The following is a 12,632-nucleotide window of genomic DNA, read 5'->3' on the forward strand; positions in this document are numbered from 1 at the left end:
GAGACTCCTCGTTTTCCGCAGGCCCACGCAGGCACTGCTCTTCTTTATTTTCTCGGGTGTCCGCATTTTCTTTTAATTACTACGTTTTGACGACTGAGGATGGGATTTTTTTTTTTTCTCCGCATTTCGAATTTTCGTGCCTTTGAGGCTTCGTTTTCGCCGCTTTTCGTCGCGGCTCTACTCTTCTTAGCATCGTTTTTGAGCGTCCGAGCGGTTGGGTGGTCGTACTCCCCGTCCGACGGACTGGACGTGTAATTTTTTTTTTTTTCATTCTCGCGTCATCCTTTGACGTTCGAAATGGCGTCGTGCAGAGTTCCCGCCAATTTTCTTCCCACGCCCGGCGAGCCGTCAATGCCGTGGTTCACGTGGAAGCGATGTTTCTTGAACTACCTCAGGGCGATTGACGCCGAGGATTTTCCGCCAAAACGCAAGAGGGTGATTTTATTGTCATTTCTCGGCGATGAAGGCAATCGCGTCGTAGATGCGTTCAACTTGGCAAGTCTGTCCGTTAGCTCGACTCGAGGTGAGTTCCAAGTTTTGTTGCCCGCTTTGGACACCCACTTCGCTTCCGCTCCAAACATCGTTGTTGAGCGTAGGAAGTTCGTCAATCGAGTACAAGGTCCAGGAGAGCCCGTTCTCGAGTACCTTGGGGCTTTCAGACGCCTAGCTTCTTTCTGCGATTACGGCGAGGCTTTAGAAAGCCGCGCCGCGGAGATGTTTATTTCGGGGATCCACAGCACAGAAATGCAGGATCGTTTAGTACGAGAGTCCGACGGAGCTAACGCACCTAGCCTAGCTCGTGCTGTCCAACTAGCGCAGCAGTTCGAATGGGCATCTCGAGATTGCGATCTCTTTTGGCGTTTGTCAGACCAAGGTCCAAACGCGTCGCACGTGGTAGGGCGTGTCCAAGATGGCCGCGATCTTCAACCGTTGAGCGGTCAGCCTGCCCAAGATGGCGAGGCATAATCTTCCCGGAGGAACCAGCATCCTCCTTTCTCGTCTCCCCCAAGACGTGAGCCTCCTTCTCCGCCTCCTCCTTCCCCGTCGAGTCGCGAGTTGAGACAGTTGAGATCTCCCCCATTCATCCGCCGGCGTTCGCGCCGCGGGCGGTTCAAGCAGACTCGGAATACGGAACCCGGGAGCCGGAACCCGTACTGACGTAATCACTTCCGGCTCCCGTTTACGGGAGCTGACGTCACGGTTTGCTGTCGTCAAGCCGGGTCGTCGCCCGGGGGCCCGGGCAGCCCGGGCGCGCGGCGCGCTCCGTCTAGAGCGGCACCGGCGGCACCGCGGCACTCGCTTTGTTTCGTGATGGCGTCGTCTCGGCAGGATCCCGGCTACGAAGCTCGAATTGCCTCACTTATGAACCTTTGTGTAGTGAGGTGCGTCACAAATGCAAGAACTATCACCTGGCGTCGGCTGACTACTTTCGCGGCTGCGTGTGAGCAGTACCTACGGAACGTGAAGTAAAAAAAAGAAGCGAAAGGCCGTCCGCGAGCTACTGAAGCCTCGAAAAATGCTCGACGAGTATGCCACCATCGTGAGACTACAGTCCTCAGTGTTGTGAGACAGATGTTCGAAGACCCCGACAACCGGGAATTCTTTGAGTGCTTCCGAATGTCACGAGCAAGGTAGGGTGTGCTGCTTTTTATTTTGGATTATTTTCATGTTATATATCAAGTGGCGTTCCACATGGGCCCGCGCGTCGCTCTTAGGAATACTCACCTGCAGCGTGCGCTCCCGCAGTGAAAGCACGTTTATATCATTTTTAACGCGGCAGGATCACGAGAGCAGCTTTTGTAACAGTCACATGCTTGTCAAATTTTACTGCGTCACGGTGTTGTGCTCCTTTGAGTGCATGTATGAGGGAAGCCCGTTGTGCTTCCTTGTCCTTTGTGCTAGCTAGGATGTGTGCTTACAAGCTTTTTGCACGAAAGCTCGCGCTGCAGAACCCAGGGATATTGGGTTCAATCCCCACCCCTGCCCGTTTCGATCTGGATGAGCATCGTAGCAGCAGACGTTCGTGTTTCACTACTGCGTGACGGGTGTTAAAGACCCTAGGCTAGCGGTCGTACAGTACTGCCTAAAAACTGGTCTACAGCGCGTATCAGTGTCGTTGACCTCTTTAACCTTTTAAATGTCAGACGTATCCAGCAGGCACAATGGTTGCAGCTAGGCACGTAGCCAGGATTTTGTTTCGGGGGGGAGGAGATTTTGTCGGTCGCAGAGTGCCCGAGGCTGGTAAAACATTGTTTATATAAAAAAAAAAGAACAAATGAGTTGCTTCATTACAATTGTAGTGAACAAGCATGCCCTCAAAGCTGGAATCTTAGCACATTTGATTATTAATAACATCCCACTGCCTTTCCGGTCTCTTTGCAGCCAGCAAGCCAACCACTGCCTGCCTCTACAAACGGCCTTTCTAAAGGCCACTCACATTTGCATTGAAGAGGCCGTTTCATCGGGTTGCAACCACCTCCCGTGTCTCCGAAACCGTGTCAATAAATTATTAAAAGCAGTATCGAGTTCTTTCACTTGTCCCGGTCCTTGTGGTCGGTACGGTACCTGTCGTAGATCCAGGGGTACCGCTGAACTAGCTAACTAGTCCATAGGCTTTCTCGGGTACGTCAAACGCAGCGGCACTCTTCTTTGCAGCTTGAGCTGCTTTCCTCGCGTCGGAGACGGGCGGGAAGTTCATCGCCGGAGCTTTTCTTGCAAGCAAGCACGGAGCGACTGAGAGGCATTCGCACGCGGAACAACGTGAACGCCGGTGGCAAGGAGGGCGGAGGAGGGAAGCGCGCCGCGCTGATTGGCCGCGGAGAAAATACGGAAACCTACGTCACGACCCGGGAAGGAGAAAGTTGAAAAAAATTTCAACTCTTCAATCCGGGTGCCGGAAGCCGTATTTACGTCGCCGCCCGTACGGAGGGAGCGCTGACGTCACTACGGGTTCCGGCGCCCGGGTTCGCAGTCCGGGTCTGTTTGAAAACTCGCGCGCGCTCGTCGTACGATTTTTGTTTCTTTTGTGGCCGCAAGAGCCACGCGCGGCAAGATTGTCCTGCATCCGGAGCTACGTGCTTCTCGTGTGGCCGTGCAGCCCACTTGGCCAACGTCTGCCGGAGTCGCCCAAGAAGCGACCCAGCACCAGCTGGCCTTTCCTATTGGACGGCGTTCCTCCGTCCGCGACTACTACCGTCGGCAAGCGGAGCCGACAGGGATTCCTGTACGAGGCGTCACCTTCCCGGACTACGAGCTCCCAGCAGCAATGTACACCGTCGCGCCGCCCGATGATTTTCCGGAGCGGTGCCGTTTATGTGGTAGCCCCTGCCACCCGAGGAAGTTTTGTCCGGCTGCCCACCGTCGCTGCTTCTCCTGCCAGAAGCAAGGTCATCTAGACCGTGTCTGCGAGAGTCGACCCCGGTGGCCACGACTCGACCGTGGGGGCCTAGCAACCCTCCCACCGTGTTCGCGTCCGACCACCGGAGGCGTCGAAAGTTGAGTCACCCTTCGGCGCCCCGAGCGCCATGGTCCCGGCCCCGGGGAGGTACCTTGCCCCCGGAGCCCCCAGTTCCTGCTGCAGCCCCGCCTGCAGTTCTTCCTGCTGCAGCCCTGCCTGCAGGTCCTGCCGCTGCCCCGTCAGCCGCAGCCCCTACCGCTCCAGTTCCTGCCGCAGCCCCGCCTGCAGTTCCTGCCGCTGCCCCGTCAGCCGCAACCCCTTCCGCTGCAGTCCCGTCTGCAGTTCCTGCTGCTGCCCCGTCAGAAGCTAGCTGGTCATCCAGCTGTACACAGACTGCTACTGAGGGTGCAGCCTCTAGCACCTCCTTAGAAGGTGCACCAGTACTGGTGCCAGTTCCGTTCCCGGTACCAGTGTTGTCAACACCCATCACAACGCAGCCCAAGCCGTTCCCCAGACCGGAGCCACCAGAGCCCCAGGGTCCAGACGTCTCTGCGCAAGAGTGTCGGCGGCGGCTGCCAGACGTCCTGAAGGACTATTTCATTAACTCTTTTGGACTGGGTTCAAGATATGTGTGAACATTCAGTGAATTTTTCTTTATTCAGCTTACTGCCCCAGCGCAGCCTTTTTTTTCAGTGAAGTGCTTTCCGCAAATCTTTTGCGAGGTGCTTTTCCTTTTCATTAATTTCACATTTTCCAGTGTCTTGACATAGAGCTGTCAGATGTCATTTCATTTCAGTGCATTTCCATACTTCCCAACTGCCCTGCAGTTTGGCGTGAGTTTGTTTTCGGGAAAAGAGTCCATTCAATTTTTTTTCCTAAGAGAGGGAAGGATAGGTATTTATTTTTTTTTTTAAGGAAAGGAAAGATGTAGTATTTAAAAATTTTCACTAGTTGTATACACAGTACCTAGATGGCGCCACTGTTCCACCATTGCGCCTGTGTTATCAGGGTGGCGTCCCCGTGGCGCTCAACCCCACGTTGCTGACCGTTAAATAAAAAGTTACGTTTCAACCACCGACCGCGTCGGACGTCTCTCTCTCTCCGTCCGGGGCTCCCGCGCCCGGCCCGCCGGTCACCACTTCGGCATGGGAGACTCCTCGTTTTTCCGCAGGTTCACGCAGGCACTGCTCTTCTTTATTTTCTCGGGTGTCCGCATTTTCTTTTATTACTACACCTTACACAAAAAGTTTGCCTTTGGCTCGCCTTTTGGACTAAGTTTCGTGCACTGCATCATTAGGCTAAACAGACCTGTACACTTTTATAAAAAAGGAAAGAATTTCAGTTACAATTACACAATAATAAATTGAAATTAATTACAGTTACAATTACCTATCCATAAAAGTAATTGACCGTTACCACAGAAAGTAATCCGTTACTTTCCGTGTGTTACTTTCTACCTTACTGTCCTAGGGTAAGACAGAAAGCACAATGGTGTTATAGAAGCGTTTATTGTCGCCACAAGTCACACTTTTTTCACCTTCAGCAATAGGAGTCTCGAAAGCATCGTCGGACGTCTTGCCTCGTTTCTAAGTGAAGATGTCTGCCGCTGCGCTGAACACCCTTTCAATTCAGGCACTAAAAAATACCTAACGCAATGCATTGCATGTTTCTCGAGAGAAATGAAACAGCTCTCTGCCCTAGTGAAAGCGCAAAGCTTTCTTGTAAAACAGGTAATTAAACCTCGAATAAAACCAAGGGTGATAGAAAAAAAAAAAAAAAAATAGCGAGACACGGTAATTACACAAAACAATTAAATCATAGAATAGGCTTTTATATCAACCTTCCATTAGGAACACAAGCCGTTCCTTGCTTGAGACTTTGGTGCATAAGACGACGAGCTATTACGATATATAACTAGCAAAAACATCAGGGGATCCCTCAGAAAACAAAAATACCATGCCGATTAAAACGGATATGTAGACGCACGCATTCCGTGACTACCGTCTCGCGTGTCGCGAATCTTTCAGAGGAGCATCGCCCACCCTTGAGTGAGCATTGTCTGTTGCCGGCTGGGCAATGCTTCTGTTTGCCACAAGCCGCCACGATCCCGAGCCTCGTCATCAGAGTTGGGAACCACAATCTCTACCGTCATCTTGTCAGCTGAAGCCGCGTCACCGCCACGTGACCTTGTCCGAAGGCTACAAAAAGAATCGGCAAGACGGCCACCTTGGGATCTGCTGCCAAGCTTTGCCAGTGCACTAAACGTGCCGCGAATCATTCACAGCTGCGTACACTCCAGTAATTCCTTAGTTCTTGCCGTATCTTTTGCGTTACTTTGGCTGCGAATCTCACCCTAGAGTATAAATGGTTGTTGACGTTGTGGCGTACCGAATACAAGTCGGAAGGCTCTCGCCCTGCTCGAAAAGAAGGACTCACAAGTTGTCACCAGAACAGTTCAACATTTCTGGATTGGTAGCATTTAGTCATTTCAAACTGCTCGCTGTCCTGACTGTACTTTCCCGACTACATTCTTCAGCTGGTGATGTTGAGCTAAACCCATGTATCACTAACGCTGAAAAAATAGATGAGCTGCAAGAATCCATTGATAGCCTGATAGCAAGTAGGAATTAAAACCAGAGGGAAAGCGTATCCAAATTAAACGCAATCAACAAAGGATTGCAGACCTGGGCACTCGTGTGTCCAACCTGGAAGTCAGAGTTGCTGAAATCGGCCAAATAAAGGAGAACCAGGCTAACGTCACCGAAACACTTGGTATTGTGGAACGCGATTCTACAAGTGCGCACGAGCAACTTTCTGGGTTAAGAAACTTTCTGGATGGCGTGAATGGGCAGATGTGCATAAACGATCTTACCTTTGGCGGTTTGCCGGAACGTGAAAACCAAACCTCGAGTGGCACAGAAGATCTGGTATCTAACTTTATCCAAGAAAAACACACCTAATCTTGGCGAAATCGAAAGAGCCCATCGACTGGAGCCAAAGTCTCTAGGTGCTAACCGTATAATAATTGTCCACTTCCTCAGCTTCAAAGCCAAAGATAACGTTCTCCGAAACCCTGCCAAATTAAAAGCAAAAAAAAGTGTCACCGAGGGTATGGGTTTTTTGTTGGTTTTTCGTTGATAGTACGTTTCGAAACAAAACAAAAAGTTGCTGGATTTTGCTGCCCGGTTTAGGGAACATATTAGGCACAAACTTTCGTTCGATAAATTGCATCTTGGTAATAAAACGTATGTGTATTGCTATGCTACCAAAACTGTTGCAACTGTTCAAAGACCACCAGAAGTTGTCCGTGCAGACGACTGACGAAACCGGAATGTACGTCAACGTTCTGTTAATCCGACATTTTCCATTTTTGTTGCAAATTTTCGTTGTTTATTTTCAAAGCAAGATGTATATCTTGCAAACCTCTTGCAAACCTTACGTATAATCATTGGAACTGAAGCTTGGTTGACGTCAAGCTTAGAAAATAAAGAATAAACACTGAACAAATCACGAACTTGTGTTGTAAAGACCGCCCGAATGCAAGGGGCGGTGGTGTACTCATTGCAGTTAAAGCTAATTTATAATGTACGTTAATAACTTAATTATGACACGTTTCTCGAAACGTTGTGGATACGTCCGCAGCTGGGTTTTCGCAAAGTTTTAATCGGCGCACGGTATTGTCCGCCAAACACAAACCCCAGCGAATTTCAAGATGCCATGCAAAGGTGTCTGGGGCACTTAGAGGAAGCTTACCCAAACGACGACATAATATTAGCAGGCGGCTTCAATTTTCCTGGTGTAGGCTCGGCGACGCTTAGTCCCTCATTTCAGTGAGGAGACCAGGGTCACTGCAATGATTTTTTTGTCTTGTATGACGGTCCCGGGCTGCATCAATTAGTAACCATCCCTACCCAAGGCAATACGGTTTTAGACATTTTTTTTGTTAACAACCCTGACCAAGCAAGCACAATGAATGCCCTAGATTTCGTCAGTGTTCATGCAATTATTCACGTTGTAACTACCGTTACCTTCGGAAACCGAGCAAACGATCACAAGGCAATATTTAACTATGCTCGGACAAATATGGAAGCCATGAATAGCTCTCTAAATGTATTTTGGAAGAATTTTGGCCCATTATCAAGATCGCTCCGTCGAAGAAAAGTGGACTTTATTTGAACACAAAATTCAGAATTTGATGTCAACCAACGTTCCTAAAATCAATATAGCATCCCACTATCTTTCACCCTGGTTCACAAATTCCCTCAGACGTACGTTGAAGAAAAAGAAAAGGCTGTTGCAGAAAGCAAAAAGAACTAACAGAGACGATGATTGGCTCGCACGTAGTCTTTGGTCAAAATATAAAACAAAGGGAATTATAAAAGCAAGAAAAGAGTTTTTTTCAGAGACAAACTGCCACTTGTGTTAAGAATCGATCCTCGTAAGGTCTGGAAAATCTTAAATTCTAGTAAAACTCGCCGTGAATGTTTGTTCCAAACCAAGAGGGTGACTGCCTGTCCGATAGCAATGCGGGTCATATGCTCAATAGCTCTTTCTCGACGGCATTCACTCAAGAATCATTCCCGTTTCCTTCGTCACCAGAGTTTCAATTTGCACCCATGTCTCTGATTCCATTCACAATTAACGGTATCGCCAAACTTATTGATAAACTCCCGTCCCACTGCGCCGCCGGCGATGATGCCGTATATTCAAAGGTACTAAAAAGTGTTAAACCACTCCGCCTCTGTTCTTTTAGTTCTGATATTTCAGCCAAGTCTCGATACTGACACTGTTCCAACTGACTGAGGTTTTGCAATCGTCAAACCAATCTTCAAATCTGACATCAAGTCCGACCCATCCAATTATCGGCCTATCTCCTTCACTAGCGCTTCGGAGAAGATAATGGAACAGGTCATTTTTACAACTCAGCTATTATGCCTCATCTCAACGGCAATGACTTCATTTTTTTGAATCAGCACGGTTTGAGGCCAAACGACTCATGTGACACCCAACTTTTGAGTTCATCACGGATTTGCACTTGAACATTCATGCGGGCCCCTTGACTGACGTTACCTTCATCGGCTTTACAAAGGCATTTGATACAGTTCCCCATTGTCGCCTACTTTTACAATTGTCCCATTTTCAAATCAACACATTTATCGCAAATGAATTGCAGCATTTTTGCGTGGTAGAACCCAATCAGTATGGTTTCAACGATACCCACTCCTTAAATCTTCCCGTGACATCAGGCATCCCTCAGTGTGGCGTAATTAGTCCGCTTTTGTTCCTACATTATATCAATGATCTTCCATCCACCTTAACATCAGCAATCAGGTTGTTTGCAGACGATTGTGTTATATACCGAAACATAACTAGTACAGATGATAGTCACGATTTACAAATTGACCTTACAAAATTGGTAATTGGTGCTCGAAATGGCAGCTTAACATTAACATAAAATATGCCGGCTAATGAGAGTTACCAATAAAAATAATATGATATTGACCTAGTACAGCCTCCTTTCTCTCGAAGATGCCAAGTCGTATAAATACCTAGGTGTCCAGCACATTGATCACATCATATTAAATGCATCCAGAAAACTCTGTTTTCTAAGGCGCACGCTGTACAAGGCACCCCAAGAAACATGCCTGCTTTCCTGTAAAACTATAATTCTACCAGAACTAGAATATGCAAATATAATGAGGAAGCCGTACCAAAATTAAATTGTTAAAAATCTTGAAGCCTAGCAAAATAGAGCCGCCCGTTTCATTTCTGGAAAGTACTCTTATCAAACCAGTGCCACGAGTTTAAAGCAAAATCTGGGTCTTTCGTATATGGAGATAACAACAAAACTTTCACGATTTTGTTTTTTCATCAAATTTATTACTCTGACTTGACTCTACTTTCAGACAACCGTTCTCTAGGCCTGCCACCAATATTTCGGCCCGATGGGATAACGCCCCAGAAAGTGAAACCCTTTGCATCACGCACTAATCTATTCCTCTCATCTCCGTAAGTTTTGTGTATCTCAGATTGGAACGCGCTCCCAGACTCTGTGGCAACAGAACGTGATGCGTTGTTGTTTAGGCATAAATGTGACGGTTTATTGTTGAAGTAATTTTCGGGATAATAATTTGTTTTCGGTTTGAATGTGCTTGGCATTGTGTACATGACTTGAGTCAATCAAGAGCCGCCCTGATCTTGTTCTTTCTTGTTTGATCGTTTTTGAATCCAAAGTTTTATATGCATTGTGATTTTGTATGATTTCTTCCCCAAATTCTCGCTCATGTAATATGTCCGAAAGGATGTCTTTGATCAACAGTAAATGAAATGAAATGAAATTAAAATCTTACATTAGGAACACAAGCCGTTCCTTGGTTGAGGCTTTGGTGAATAAGAGGATGAGCGGTTAGGATATATAACTAGCAAAAACATCAAGAGAATTCTCAGAAAAAATATGTCGATTAAAACAGATATGTAGACGCACGCATTCCGTGCCTACCGTTTCTTGGTGCCGTCCAAAACGGATGTAGCACAGGTGGGCCGTAAGACAGCTCAGTGTTCTTCAGCTAAATGTCTGGTGAGGCAAAGGCGGCGTACCCCCGACTCCCTACCCCCCCCCCCCCCCCCCCCCCTTTTCCAGAGACAGCAGTATCTATAATTTTGTTAAATACGAGCTATATAACAGGCTTACCTCATACTTCCGCGTCTGGAAGGTGTAAGCAAGCACATTCCTTCTCTCCCACCGGGGTACCACAATGACTCAAAGTTGCCATATATTACCTACGACGTGTCCTCATATTGTAAAAGAAAAACACATGACGTACGAAAAGGATGACAGGAATTTAGGCAACCTGAGGCTTTTAGAAGATTAGGTGAAAAGCAGCACACATTCAAATAAACACTCGTATCTCCCAGAGATGATAAGTGTTCTAATATCTTTTGAGCAACATGGCAGTTAATGTAACCTCCTTTTCAGTCGATTTCATGTGTCGAAGTTTATTCGGCGGAGAAAAGAACGTCCCTTCTGGTTCTGACATTATGCAAACTGTCGCTGTCACTTTAACTGCGGAAGGCCTTAATTGAGTCGAGCTTATGGAAGACGCGCAGTGAACGTTCGTTCTGTGTCTCCGCGTCTTCAAAAGCAGACAAGGAAAAAACGAACAAACAAACATAAAATGCGCGCACAGATCCTTTACACCAGCTCGCGCGCTCTTTGTCAGCTTTCTTTTTGTCTTGTTTAAAGGGAGCATTTTGATTTCGAGGTCTGCCTAATATGGTTTGCACCGAGAGTCGGGTTCTTAATATCAATGTTCTCCCCTTTTCGCCCTGGGCGAGCTCGCTGACGAGTTCCGATTTACGGACAACCAAGCCACCAAAGGAAGAGAAGAAAAAAGATAAAGATTGAGGTTTTAGGTGACGTGAAGAAAGGTTTCCAGCCTCTGATGAATGCCAGTTGACAGTGTTATTCCTATAAAACTTACCCTTACAAAAAAAAAGAAAAAAAGAAGATTTTGTTTTGTTTTAGGAACGGTTTTTTTGGTTGTTGGTATTTTATATTCCCGTTTTTCTTTTCTCGTGAAAGAAAATAAAAACGTAACAGATTTCAATCATTACCTTACGTAAATAAGTAAGAAAATTACCTTACAATCACTTTATAAAATATGTAACTATTCACTCACAAAATTACTGATAAATGTAAAGGATTACAGCTAATTGCGTTTCTTCTAACGGATTACGTTCAAGTCTTGGCCTAAAACAGTTTTGGTTAAGGCTTTAGTTAGAAATAAGGTACATTTTCAAGCGTTTCATGGGATTTTATGTGACTCGCCACATAATTCTCAAATTACCAGACTTGAGGCGAAGCTACCATGTATGAATGAAAGAACCAGCGGTGAAGCCCAAATTTAACACATGCTCTGCAATTTCGGCCCAAAGTGTCCATATCAATGCCGAACAACCAGAGATGAAGCCTAGTTCTGACACTTGTTTGGCAATTTAGGTCCATAAATCTACCAGCAGCGAAGCCTGACATAGGCACTTGTTTGTTGGATTACGGCCTAAATACCCAGGATCGCCAAAGAAGATGAAGTTTGGCTCTGTCTGGTTTCTTCTGACTTCAAAACCCCAAATAGCGACAAAAACCATATTGCCCAAAGAAATGTGCCACCTGGGGTACAACATTGATACATCTAGTAAGTATTCATGAAACTCATTTCATCCTCTCTCCACGGTTGCCATGGAGAGAGGGTAAGGTGTGTGTTATCTATGATATCAATAATAGACGAAGTTGTTCGAGATTCGTCCACTTCTGCGACGCTTTATTTGCATATTAAGAGGCGACTCTTTCCAACGTTGACGAACGGCGCCATCCTGATAAAAGATTTTTGATAGACATAGAGGGTTGATGGCCGCCAGAAGGATTTCCCTGTGGCGTGCTCTGCAATGTTCCGTAGACTGCATCGGTGGGCGCAGTGAACGAGACAAAGGCGTGTTATCGGCTGCATTCTGCTGAAGCGTGTGTTTTCGCCGACGTGTAGTTTCTTTTTCCGTGGAGCACAGGTGATTCGTACCCATATTAGAGCGTGTGTTTTTGACCACATACGCTTATAGCAGATATCAAGTTTCTACGGTGATGTATATATATATATATATATATATATATATATATATATATATATATATATATATATTTATATTTATTTAAAAATAACTGTCTGATAATATTTTATATTCTTTCTCAACTCAAGTAAAAAAATGCACATTGTCTATACGCTGCGCGAAGTAGTTCCTAAAATATTTCGTTGTCAGAGTAAGAAGCCATGTTTTGGGAGTGTAGAATATGTACGTCTCGATAAGATAACACATATATAATATACAATGCACCTACATTTATCTTAGTTATCCACTTAAATGGGGAAACTACGGAATTTTTATACCACACCTCTTGAAGGAAAACCCAGTATGGCCAGTGTGCGCTGTTTTCGCTTCTTTCAAGTAATTCCTTAGCACTTATACAAGAAACGCTCCTCCGAATTTCGACAAAACGTGTTTCTGGATGTGGTCCACGCAAATTCGTAACTTCCGAGAGCTTGGACTGTGTTATTCGACAGCTGAAGAAGGAAGAGTTTCGCTCGTTATTTGCACGTTTCTCGCTTGGTGATCAGTTCTACGGCATTCGCATCTACTGTGAGAGAGAGTTTCAGGCAACCGCTTTCGGAACACCCGATACAATACG

At 46.3% G+C, this 12,632-nt stretch overlaps 1 protein-coding gene and 1 pseudogene across 4 annotated transcripts in view; both read left to right on the plus strand.

Annotated features, from left to right (window-relative positions):
- Nucleotides 1-522: 522 nt before the first annotated feature.
- Nucleotides 523-3,602, plus strand: LOC115328538 (annotated as a pseudogene).
- Nucleotides 3,603-4,481: 879 nt separating this feature from the next.
- The window catches only part of LOC8042544 (cytochrome P450 3A14), a 58,859-nt gene continuing 50,708 nt past the window's right edge, over nucleotides 4,482-12,632 (plus strand). For 2 of the 4 annotated variants that reach the window (XM_040212496.2, XM_040212493.2), the window contains exons 1-2: nucleotides 9,304-9,406; nucleotides 11,397-11,589. The gene's annotated coding sequence lies outside the window, so the exon portion shown is untranslated. Of the gene's footprint in view, nucleotides 4,545-9,303; nucleotides 9,407-11,396; nucleotides 11,590-12,632 lie in introns of those variants that run through there. The other 2 variants (XM_040212495.3, XM_040212494.2) reach the window with 2 other exon arrangements.

This window comes from Ixodes scapularis, unplaced genomic scaffold (genome assembly GCF_016920785.2).
Source record: "Ixodes scapularis isolate PalLabHiFi unplaced genomic scaffold, ASM1692078v2 PGA_scaffold7__128_contigs__length_106722199, whole genome shotgun sequence".
NCBI classification, from domain to species: domain Eukaryota; kingdom Metazoa; phylum Arthropoda; class Arachnida; order Ixodida; family Ixodidae; genus Ixodes; species Ixodes scapularis.